This window comes from Balaenoptera ricei, chromosome 4 (assembly GCF_028023285.1).
Source record: "Balaenoptera ricei isolate mBalRic1 chromosome 4, mBalRic1.hap2, whole genome shotgun sequence".
Lineage (NCBI taxonomy): Eukaryota > Metazoa > Chordata > Mammalia > Artiodactyla > Balaenopteridae > Balaenoptera > Balaenoptera ricei.
In genome coordinates this window covers 122,803,919-122,817,356 of record NC_082642.1, presented here as the reverse complement: position 1 = coordinate 122,817,356, position 13,438 = coordinate 122,803,919, and positions in this window count along the sequence as shown.

Below are 13,438 nucleotides of genomic sequence, written 5' to 3'. Positions count from 1 at the left end.
TGTTGCATTTATGCAATACTGCTATGGGTATCCTTTTTTTTCCTTTTAAAACCCACCACCTGCCCTGGGTGCCAGCGCAACAGCGAGGGTTAAGTCCCAGCGTAACCTGAATGGGGACGTGCTGGGCCTGATTATGGAGGAAAGACACTCCACCAGAAGAGCTACTTGCATTGGAGCATATACTGGTATGTGTCAAGAGAATACCCCTGGCATTGGATTATTATTATTTTTTTAATTTCTCCCATCCCCACCCTCTGTCTCTGGAGTCTACCAATCTGTTCTCTGTATCTATGAGCTTGTTTTGTTTTGTTTTTTTAAGATTCCACATGTAAAAGAAATGATAGGGTATTTGTCTTTATCTGACTTATTTCACTTAGTAAAATGCCCATGAGGTCCATCCATGTTGTCACAAATAGCAGGATTTGATTTTTTTATGACTGAATGATACTACATTGTCTATATATATATACCACAATTTCTTTATCCATTCATCCATTGATGGACACTTAGGTTGTTTCCATATCTTAGCTATTGTAAATAATGCTACAATGAACACGGGGAAGCATATATCTTTTTGAGTTAGTGTTTTTGTTTTCCTCAGATAAATACCCAGGAGTGGAATTACTGAATCATATGGTATAATAGTTCTAATTTTAGTTGTTTGAGGAGCTGCCATACTTTTTTCATAGTGGCTGCACCAATTTATATTCCCACCAACAGTGCACCAGGGTTTCCTTTTCTCCACATCCTTGCCAATACATACTTCTTGACTTTTTGATAGTAGCTGTTTTAACTGGTGTGAATTGATATTGTAGTTTTGATTTGCATTTCCCTGATAATTAATGATGTTGAGCATCTTTTCATAACTTATTGACCATCTGTTTGTCTTCTTTGGAAAAACGTCTTCAGATATTATGCCCATTTTTTTTAAAAAAAATAATTAATTAATTAATTAATTTTTGGCTGTGTTGGGTCTTCGTTTCTGTGCGAGGGCTTTCTCTAGTTGCGGCAAGCGGGGGCCACTCTTCATTGTGGTGCGCGGATTATGCCCATTTTTTAATTGAATTGTTTGGTTTTTTGCTGTTGAGTTGTAAGAGTTCCTTTTACAGACAAACCTTGTTTATTGCATGTTGCTTTACTGTGCTTTGCAGATATTGTATTTTTTACAAATTGAAGGTTTGTGGCAACCTTGCATTGTCAGATGATGGTTAGAATTTTTTACCAATAAAGTATTTTTTAATTAAGATATTTGCATTGCTTTTTTATACATAATGCTATTGCACACTTAATAAACTACAGTATAGTACAAACATAACTTTTATATGCATCAGGAAAGGAAACCATCGAATGAAACAGCAACCTACTGAATGGGAGAAAATATTTGCAAATCATATGTCTGATAAGGGACTAATATCCAAAATATACAGGCCTACCTCAGAGATATTGCAGGTTCATTTCCAGGCCACCACAATAAAGCAAATATTGCAATAAAGTGAGTCACATGAATTTAATTGAACACGTACGCATGGATTTATTTCTGGGCTGTGTATTCTGTCCTATTGATCTGTGTGTCTGTTTTTATGCCAGTGCCATACTGTTTTAATAACTATAGTGTTGTAATATAGTTTGAAATCAGGGCATGTGATCCGTCCAGCTTTGTTGTTCTTTCTCAAGATTGCTTTGACTATTCAGGGTTTTGGTGGTTCCATACAAAGTTGATGGAGATTACACTGAATCTGTAGTTTACTTTGGGTAGTACGGACATTTTAACAATGTTAATTCATCCAATCCATGAGCATGAAATATCTTTCCATTAATTTGTGTCTTCTTCAGTTTCTTTAATTAATGTCTTATTGTTTTAAATATACAGGTCTTTTACCTCCTGGTTAAATTTATTACTAGGTTTTATTTTTTGTTTGGATGTAATTTTAAATGGGATTGTTTTCTTTGTTTCTCTTTCTGATATTGGGTTATTGGTGTATAGAAACTCAATGTATTTTTGTACATTGATTTTATATTCTATAACTTTACAGAATTCACTTATTCTAATGTTTTTTTTAGTGGAGTCTTTAAGGTTCTCTCTATATAATGTCATGCCATCTGCAAATAGTGACAATTGTACTTTTTCCTTTCCAATTCGGGTTTCTTTTATTTTTCTTGCCTAATTGCTCTTGATAGGATTTCTAATACTAGGTTGAATAAAAATGGTACTCTAATCTGTATTTCCTCTCTTCTAATTTGCATTTTAGAGTCATGATCATATGCACATTAAAGCTCAAAAAGCATTACTGATATCTAATCATCATCAGCTATTTTCTTTTTATAACTTCTTGCTTGATTTATGTCTCACCCAATATTCAGGTTGCTTTGAGGAAGGTAACCAAAAATTCCCTAATAATCAAACAGCTTTTCCACAGGTCACCTCTTTTTCCAGCCTTTTTTCAATGTGCTTCAATGTTGGCCAACATTTCTTTTAAAGTTTTTCTTTCCTGAGTCTTTTATGGTAGTTGTGGGACTTCTCTACCTTCTCTTGAAACTATGCTTCTTTGTCCCCATCTCCTCATTCTCTTCTTTCCAATGCCAATGGTAGGAACACTCCAGTATTCTGGATTTGCCATCATTTTAATTCTATTCCTTGATAAAATTACATTCATCCTTAAAACTTGAATAATTACTTTGAAGGGCCTGACTTCCAAATTTTTATTTCTGTCCTACATTTATCTCTTTTAAAAACAATTTTTTTAATCCTTTTCTCTTTTTTTTCTTTTAAATTAATTGATTTATTTAGTTTTGGCTGCGCTGGGTCTTTGTTGTTGCCCTCAGGCTTTCTCTAGTTGCAGAGAGTGGGGGCTACTCTTCGTTGCGGTGCACAGGCTTCTCATTGCGATGGCTTCTCTTGTTGCAGAGCATGGGCTCTAGGTGCGTGGGCTTCAGTAGTTGTGGCTCGCAGGCTCTAGAGCACAGGCTCAGTAGTTGTGGCACGTGGGCTTAGTTGCTCCATGACATGTGGGAATCTTCCCAGAGCAGGGCTCGAACACGTGTCTCCTGCATTGGCAGGCAGATTCTTAACCACTGTGCCACCAGGGAAACCCTACATTTATCTCTTGATATCTCTTTTATCTTTTTCTAGTTTGATGAGCATCCCATCCTGGACACCCTCAAGGTCAATGGGTTCAAACTGAACTCAGAGCATTCCTTCCCAAACTAGGTTTTTTTCTTCTCCTTTGGCTTTTAGGCAAAATGTCATGTTTTATTTCTCAGTAATTATAAATTCCTTACAGTTGTTAATCTAATCTTTTTAGCACCTTACAATGTGAAGGCAGGATAGAAAACAATTACCATATAGCTTCCATGATTACCCAAATCCTAGCAGTCAAATACCAATTTAGTTCTATTCTACCATAGTGGTTCTTAGGAATATCTGATGAGGTATGAACATTTGGCTTATGATAATAACATAGGAAAGGGTTAGTTGAACTAAAATCACTCTACAGAATGAACTACGTAGGGAATGCCAGTTAGCTGCCTCAAGTGCATGTGAATTACACGTACCTGAATTTCTATGGCTATTTATCTGTCTTTCTCAAACTAACTATCTCTACATCTATTAAGAACTACTGGAATATGCCAATATTCTTATAATATCCTTTTTGAGGAGTTGGTGGAAGTATTTGCCAAAAATTATAGACGTAATCTCTATACACTATTTGTGGTACAGGTCCTTTAATTATTGTACTGTTGTTTCCATGTTCACTCATCTTGCTAAATGCTACCTTTACATCATCTATGTTGATATAGGTGGACTTATCATATCTTTTTTCGGGTTGACATGCAATCCATAGAGAAATTTTGGTTTCTTTAATGACTCCAAATTAGAAGTAAATTCAGAGTCCAGTAACTGTATTTCTGTACATTTTTCTATTTTTTAAAGTATATGCTTTTAAGTGCACGTACAGTGCCTGTTTTACACATCAAAGGGCCTAAAATGCCATGGAGGCTGAGGTCAGTGGAAAAAGAGAACATGTTTTGGACTTGACTTAAAAATCTGTGCTCTACTAATTGTCTTTGTAGCCTTGTTAAGTAATTTAAACTTTCTGAGATTACATTTCTTTACCCACAAAATGTTGTAATTATACATACTTTGTGGGTATGTTAAAGAATAAATGATGCTATTTTACATTGGTTAGTAGCACAGGCTTTGAGGATTAGTCAGACCTCAGTAGAAAACCTGGTTCTAATAGCTACCATCTGTATAATCTTGTGTAGGTTATACGACTTCTGAACACTTCAGTTTCCACAGTGTGAAATAGTGATAATCTTTATCTCATATGGTTATTGAAACTATTAAACAAGGTAATGTATGTTAAACACCCAAAATTTTTCTCTTATATTCTTAAATAGTATCTATAATTATATTAACTTCTAAAGAAGGTCAGTTTATATTAATTTTTTTCTTCCATCATTTTCTAATCATTTCCTTACATTTGTTGTGCTGTACAGATGGGGTTCAGGAGCTCTGGTTTCAAGTATTATTCTGATGACTTCTGGCTGGGTGTCAATACTATTTCTGAACTTTATTTTTTATTTGTTGAATTGGAATCATAATGCTTAGATGACGTAAAGCATGTAAAAGTGCTGTGACAACTCTAAAATGATATAAATAATGTCAGTTATTATTAAAGTAAATTGAGATGATAATTGGTCATTTACTAATTCATTCAACAAATATATATTGAATGTATAAGAAATTCTAGGCTTTGTGTTGGATACTCAAGGATGATACAAACAGGTTGTGCTTTAAGGGACTCACAAAGCAGTGGATGGTATAATCATATACACAGGAGCTGCAGTAGCATGCCATATTCATGATAGAGTAGGCACAAGATAAGTAAAGGATAACCCTCCATTGAGTACAACCGGAATTCATTTGCTTGAATTCAAATGAAAATATTGCAATTGATGGTTGATTATTCTCCTTTCAATGGTCGACTCCTGTTTTGCCTATGTGGTAGTTAATTTTATGTGGCAATTTGAGTGGGCTACAGGCTGCCCATATATTTGGCAAAACATCATTCTGGATGTGTCTGTGGGGGAGTCTCTGGATGAGACTAACATTTGAATTGACTAAAACAGATTGCCAGCCTGATGTAGGGGGGTTCTCATCCTATTAGTTGAAGATCTGAATAAAACAAAAAGGCTAAGTAAGAAGGAACTCCTCTTGCCTGACTGAATAAGCTGGGACATTGGTCTCTTCCAGCCTTTGGATTCGGACTGCAATGCTGGTTCTTCTTGGGTCTTGACCCTGTTGGCTTTTGGACTAGAACATACACCATCGGCTCTCCTGCATGTCCATTTTGCCGACCGCAGATCTTGGGCCTTCCTAGCCTCCATAGCACATGAGGCAATTCTTTATAATAAATATGTGTATACACACACATATGTATACATACACACACACACACATATACACTATTGGTTCTGTTTCTCCAGAGAACCTAGCCTAATACACCCCATTTTTAACCCAATCTCCTATTGTGTCTTTCATCTAATTCCCCTACCCTTCTACCATAGGGTCAGATCTATTAAATAACTGAATCAAAATAAAACGGTTTCATAGCTAAATCAGAACTATTTTCCTCAGCAGGTGTGGGACTGTAGAAGAATGTGAAAAACAATGATGTGTGTACCAGTTATTATGCTTGTCCAACTTTTTTCCAACAAAATGCCTGGAGGCGCTATGCCATTCTCAGCTCTAGTGGTATCTCAAAATTTTTCCTTTCATCTATACCTGTCCAGGAAATGATGACCTTTTATCTTTAATTTCAAAAGACATATTCTTAACTTAGCTCCACACCCAAGTAAAAATTACACAGAATCTGCTGAACTACCACTGATGTGAGAAACACAGATGCAAAACCTGTTAGCTTTTTAGTCATATCCTTTTATTATTATGTTTGTCTTCATGGTTCAAAAGATGCCAAATGCAAAGTTTACAGCAGTGGCTGATGGAGAAATTCTTTGCCAGCAGCAAAATAGTTCAAGGGAGTTGTAAAATCTGCATGGTCAAATTGAATTCAGAGCAAGTTTGATTTAACTCCTAGAGGCAATGATTAATTTCATTAAGGGAGAAAATCCACCAAGTTAGTCTGTCAGTCACAATGTCTAATTTCCTTGAAATGCTTAAAAAGTTATGAGATGTAAAGCTTAGTTCTATTTGAATTTTCAGTCAGTGGCAGTAGAACACAAACTGTGTACTAGCAGTTAACTATATATGAGGTAGGTAAAGATATACAGTTGTATCTAAGAATATATTGTCTAGACTTAACCATTAAGCTGTATCTTCAGTGAGGTCTTCCTGGGGGCTAATATCTACAGGAATGGATTTAACACACTTCTTTCCTTAAATAATGCATGATATTTTTGATATTAACTGTGCTTAAAGTTTAGAATCACTATCAGAAAATAAGATGAGAAAAATTATATAAAACTGAAATTGGGAGAAAAGAAGTAAGAGAGAGAGAAGGAAAGCTTTGTGAAAAGGTGTACTTCATTTGTTCTTTAGTCCTACACTGTTAATCATTAATTGTGTGTGTGTTCATTTCACAGAGAAAAGAACACTGAGTTGAAAATGTCTGAGTGACCTATGTCACTAGAAATGAGAGCTTTGGAAAGATAATATCAATATCTCTGGTAGCTCCAGAATTTTAATTGTCTTTCAGTATGTAAGACTTAATACAGAAATGTCGGTCTTTGAATTTCCTTACTTAGACTGCTGAATTTCAAATTATTATATGGCCAACAAAGTTTATTCTTGAAAGAAAACAAGTATACAGTCTATAAAATATAGAACAATTATATGTTGACTTAATATATGTTAATAGGTCATCATTTCATTAAACACATTTTTACATGAGCTGACCTAATGTTATTTGCAAATGCTAAAATTCTGTTTGATTATAAGGCATTATTACCTTTAAAAATTCAGAGGAATGTTTTAAAGATTTATAGCATTAAATAATATGTATCTCTCTTCCAGGGTCTCATATTAAATTTGGGTTGCAATTTTTAGTAATTGTGGTTAGCTAACGTGGAAGAAAGAGTGAGAGATAAGTGGCCAGTTCCTTTTCCATTTGAAATTTTAACATAAAATAAGTATTTCATAAAATAATTTTTATGTAATTCTAAAAACGTATGTTAATGTATGCCTGGCAAATATGTATATACATTTGCATTAAAATAGAAAGTGTGATGGATTAAGGATGAAAAAGAGCAGGAATTTCAGATTTTGGAAATAAATATGTGTTGTTTTTGCTTGATGATGCAAAAAATGGGAAGTGTGTGTCTTCCAAATTTATTTTTCTTTTTAAAGATTGTTTTGGTTATTTAGGTTTTCTTGCATTTTCATAGGGCTTTTAGGATTATCTTGTTAATTTATGCAAAAAGTGTTAGCTAGTATTTTGAAAGGGAATGCATTGAATCTGTAGATCAGCTTGGAGAGTATTGCTGTCTTAATAATATTGTCTTCTAATCCATTAACAGGCTGTCTTGACATTTTTTTTTTTAACAATGCTTAAAAGGATTTATTGCCTTTCTAAATATTTGTATAAGAAAGGGTAACATTTATTTTCACTTACAACAGGTATTCTGTTCCTACAATAAAATCACTGATAGCAATCAACTGAGCAACAAATCTTTCTCCTTCACCTTGTAGGCTAAGGCACATGCCCAGTGAAATAAAAATAAAAGTATGGCAAAAAGGTAAATTTCACCTTCAGCATTCACTTCTCAAATGGGAAACTCAGGGGCCTGAGGCATGGGACTTGAAAAGGGTCCTAACACCTAGTGGTATTCCAGGGGAGCAAGGAGAAAATCACCTAGTTGGGTCTTTCTCTTCCTTCCCATGAGCCAAGGAATCCAGGAGACAGTTAAAGACATTTACATTTCTGGACACTGAGCATAACCTGCTTCCTTTTAAACAGGATTTTTTCTCAGCAAGTATTCTGTTCTTAAATAAGATAGTAACACTTCATGTTTTATTACACTTTTGTAGCTTTCCAAGAATTTTCACATGGTGGATCACAGATTTGGGGGTTTCAAAGACTGGTAAACTTCCAAAAAGAAGAAAAAAAAAAACAATATCAAAGGAGTGTCTAACTTTGTATTTTGTCAAATAAGGATATTTGAGAGAGAAAAATGTTATCATATAACATCACCATTACTCATGAAAGGACATGATCATAGCAAAAGAGCAAGGAGGTAATTTTATGTAAAAAGTCCCTTAATAAAGCCTAAAATGGACTTTTTGGAAAATTCACTATACTATCCTGAATTTTCTCATTCTTCTGCAGGGCAGTAAAAACTTCGTCAAAGACTTTCACAACCAGCCTCTAAAGTAGACAAAACAGGTATTATTCTCCTCTTACCTGTCAAGAAATTTGGGCTAAGAATGTGAAGTAGTAACAACCTCTGGTCATGCTGACACTGATTGTTCACAAACCACACTTTGAGCATCAAGGACCTAGACCCTGAGATGGAGTCCTGGTTTAGCTACTTATCAGCTAGGAAAGCTTGGAAAATTTTAGTAATATCTGAAAGCTCTAGAAAAGAGATTGCAATCCATTTACTCTGAGGGCCTGGAGTTTTAGTGTAGGGTCAAGAGGTAGGTGAAGTTTGGTTGGTTCAGTTGCCTCTTCTTGGCTCACCTGCACGTTAGAGTGATCTTCCAAAGGCCAGGCCATGCTGTGTCTTTCCTGGCTTTCCTGGATTATAGTCAGGGACCAGATTGTTTGGCCAGCAGAATCCCATTTGTGGTTATTATTTCCTCCCTGGCTTTGTAGTCCTCAGAGAAGCACTTACCATGTGATTAGATATTGTTATTCAGAGACTAGCCTTGTTGGAAACCCTATGAACTCCCTAGTATCCTTTCATAAATTCCTTTCCTTGATTTACTATATTAGTTTCAGGTGTACAACATAGTGATTCAATATTTTTATAGATTATGCTCTGTTTAAAGTTATTACAGAATAATGGTTACATTTACCTTGCTGTACAATATATCTTTGTTGCTTATTTATTGAATACATAGTAGTTTGTATCTCTTAATACCATTCTACTATCTTGCCCCTCCTCTCTTCCCTTTGCCCACTAGTAACCACTCATGTGTTCTCTATAACTGTGAGTCTGTTTCTAGTTTTTTATATATATTTATTTTATTTTTTAGATTCCACATACGAGTGATGACATAGAGTATTTGTATTTCTCTGACTTATTTCACTAAGCATAATATTCTCTAGGTCCATCCATATTGTTGCAATGGCATAATTCCTTTTATGGCTGAGTAATATTCCACTGTATATATATATCCCATATCTTTACCCATTCATTTGTTGATGGACAGTTGGGTTGCTTCCATATCTTGGCTATTCTAAATAATGCTGCTATGAACATTGGGGTGCATGTATCTTTTTGAATCAGTGCTTTCATTTTCTTCAGGTATATACCCAGCAGTGGAATTACTGGATCATATGGTAATTCTATTTTTTAGTTTTTTGAGGAAATCCCATACTGTTTTCCATAGTGGCTGTACCAATTTACAATCCCACCAACAGTGTACTAGGGTTCCCTTTTCCCTTTTATATTCGTCAACTTTTTGATGATAGCCACTTTGACAGGTATGAGGTGGTACCTCATTGTGGTTTTGATTTGTACTTCTCTGATAATTAGCAATATTGAGCATTTTTTCATGTGACAGTAAGCCATCTGTATATCTTCTTTGGAAAAATGTCTATTTGTGTCTTCTACCCATTTTTCAATCAGGTTCTTTTTTTTGATATTGAATTATATGAGCTCTCTATTTATTTTGGATATTAATCCCTTATTGGTCATATCATTTGCAAATATTTTCTCCCTTTCAGTAGATTATCTTTTCATTTTGTCAGTGGTTTCCTTTGCTCTGCAAAAGCTTTGAAATTTAAATAGATCCAGTTTGTTTATTTTTGCTTTTATTTCTTTTGCCTTGGGAGACTGATTCAAGAAAATATTGCTACGATTATGTCAAAGAGTGTTCTGCTATGTTGTCTTTCAGGAGTTTTATGATACCTGATTAGGTCTTTAATCCATTTTGAGTTTATTTTTCTACATGGTGTGAGGAAGTGTTCTAATCTCATTATTTTATATGTGTCTGTCCAGTTTTCCCAGCACCACTTATTGAAGACTGTCTTTTGTCCATTGTATATTCTTGCCTCCTTTGCCATAGATTAATTGACTATAGGTATGTGGATTTATTTCTGGGCTCTTTATGCTATTCCATTTATCTATGTGTCTGTTTTTGTGCCAGTGCCATGCTGTTTTGATTACTGTAGCTTTTTAGTAGGCTCTAAAGTCAGGGAGCATGATACATCCAGCTTCATTCTTTTTCTTCAAGATTGCTTTGGAAATTCGGAGTCTTCTGTGGTTCCATATAAATTTTAGCATCATTTATTCTAGTTCTGTGAAAACTGTCATAGGTATTTTGAAAGGGATTGCATTAAATCTGTAGATTGCATTGGGTAGTATGGATATTTTAACAGTATTAATTTTTCCAATCCAAGAACATGGGATATCTTTCCATTTCTTTGTATCATTTTCAGATTCCTTCATCAATATTTTATAGATTTCAGAGTATAGGTCTTTAACCTCCATGGTTAAGTATCCTACGTATTTTAATTTTTGATGAAATCGTAAATGAGATTGTCTTCCTAATTTCTCTTTCTGATAGTTCATTATTAGAATACAGAAAAGTAACAGATTTCTGTATATTAATCTTGTGTCCTGCAACTTTACTGAATTCATTTTTTAGTTCTATTAGTCTTTTGGTGGAGACTTTATAGAGTTTTCTATATATAGCATCATGTCATCTACAGATAGTAACAATTATACTTCTTCCCTTCTGATTTGGATGTCTTTTTATTACTTTTTCTTATCTGATTGCTGTGGCTGGAACTTCCAATACTATGTGAAATGGAAGTGGTGAGAGTGGACATCATTGTCTTGTTTCTAACTTTAAAGGAAAAGCCTTTCAGTTTTTCACTGTGAAGTATGATGTTAGCTGTGGGTTTGTCATAAATGGCCTTTATTATGTTGAGACATGGTCCCTCTATACCAAATTTGATGAGAGTTTTTTTTATCATTAATGGATGTTGAATTTTATCAAATATCTTTTCTGCACCTATTGAGATAATCATGTGGTTTTTAATCTTTCCTTTTGTTAATGTGGTATATCACATTGATTGATTTGCAACTAGTGAACCATCCTTGCATCCCTGGAATAAATCCCACTTGATCATGGTGTATGATACATTTTACATATTGTTTAATTTGGTTTGCTAATATTTTGTTGAGGATTTTTATGTCTATATTCATCAGAGATATTGAGCTGTAATTTTCTTTTTCTTGTAGTGTTTTTGTGTGATGTTGGTATCAGGGTAATGGTAACCTCGTAGAATGAATTTGGGAGTATTCCATCGTCTTCAATTTATTGGAATATTTTGAGAAGAATAGGTATTAGCTCTTCTTTATATGTTTGATAGAATTCCCCTGTGAAGCCACCTGTTCCTGAACTTTTGTTGGGAGTTTTTTTTAATTACAAATTCAATTTTACTTCTAGTGATCAGTCTGTTCAGATCGTATATTTCTTCCTGATTCAATTGTGGAAGGTTTTATTGTTTCTAGAGATTTGTCCATTTCTTCTCTGTTGTCCCATATGTTGGCACAGAACTGTTTGTAGTATTCTCTTATGATTTTTTTGTATCTCTATGGTATTGGTTGTTATTTCTCCTCTTCAATTTCTTATTTTGTCTATTTGTGTTCTTTTTCTTTTCTTCTTGATGTACCTGGCTAAAAGTTTATCAATTTGGTTTATCTTTTCAGAAAACCAGCTGTTGGTTTTATTGATTTTTTTCTATTGTGTTTTTGGTGTCTATTTTATTTATTTCCTCTCTGATCTTCATTATTCCCTTCCTTCTGCTCACTTTGGGCTTTATTTGTTCTTCTTTTCCTAATTCCTTTAGATGGAAGGTTAGGTTGTTTATTTGAGAATTTTCTTGTTTCTGAAAGTAGGCCTATATCACTATAAACTTCCCTCTTAGAACTGCATTTGCTGCCTCCTGTAGATTTTAGAAAGCTGTGTTTCTATTTTCATTTATCTCAAGGTATTTTCTGATTTCCTCTTTGATTTCTTCATTGGCCAATTGGGTTTTTTACTAGCATGTTATTTAGTCTCCATGTGTTTGAGTTTTTTTTCATTTTTCTTCCTGTAATTGGTTTGCAGTTTCATACTGTTGTGGCTAGAAAAAAATTTGATATAATTTCTGTCATCTTAAACTTGTTAAGATTTGTTTTGTGGCCTAGGATGCGATCTTTCCTGGAGAAAATTCCATGTACACTTGAAAAGAATATATATTCTGCTGTGATTGGATGGAATGTCCTGTAGATTACTATTAAGTCCAAATGGTCTACTGTGTCATTTAGGACCCCTCTTTCCTTATTGATTTTCTGTCCCTAGGGACAGACAATACATAGGGTATTAAAGTTCCTACTATTATTATACAATATTATTATCAATTTCTTCCTTTATGTCTGTTAATATTTGCTTTATATATTTTGGTGCTCTTGTATTAGGTGCATATATGTTAACTAGTATAACATTCACTTCATGTGTTGATCCCTTTATAATTATATATATATAAAATTCCCTTTGTATTTTGTTATTGATTTTGTGTTAAAGTCTATTTTGTCTGATATGAGTATTGCCACCCCCACTCTCTTGTCTTTTCCATTTGTGTGAAATACCCTTTTCCACCCTCTCACTCAGTCTTTGTGTACCTTTAGCTCTGAAGTGAGTCTCTTGTAAGCAGCATATAGTTGGGTCTTTTTTTTTTTTCCTATCCAGTCATCCACCCTATGTCTTTTAATTGGAGCATTTAGTCCAGTGACATTTAAAATGATTATTGATAAGTATGTACTTGTTGCCATTTTGTTACTTGTTTTCTGGTTGACTTTTTCTTCTTTTAGTTTTTTCCCTTATGGTTTGATGATTTTCTTTAGTGGTATGCTTGTGCTCCTTTCTCTCTTGTTTTTGTGGATCTGTCGTTGGTTTTTGAATTGTTGTTACCATGGGGTTCATATTGTTGATCTATAACTATATCTACTTGTTTTAAACTGATACTTCTTTTTTTTTTTTATTAATTAATTAATTAATTTATTTTTGGCTGTGTTGGGTCTTCATTTCTGTGCGAGGGCTTTCTCTAGTTGCGGCGAGCGGGGGCCAGTCTTCATCGCAGTACGCGGACCTCTCACTATCACGGCCTCTCGTTGCGGAGCACAGGCTCCAGACGCGTAGGCTCAGTAGTTGTGGCTCACGGGCCTAGTTGCTCTGCAGCATGTAGGATCTTCCCAGACC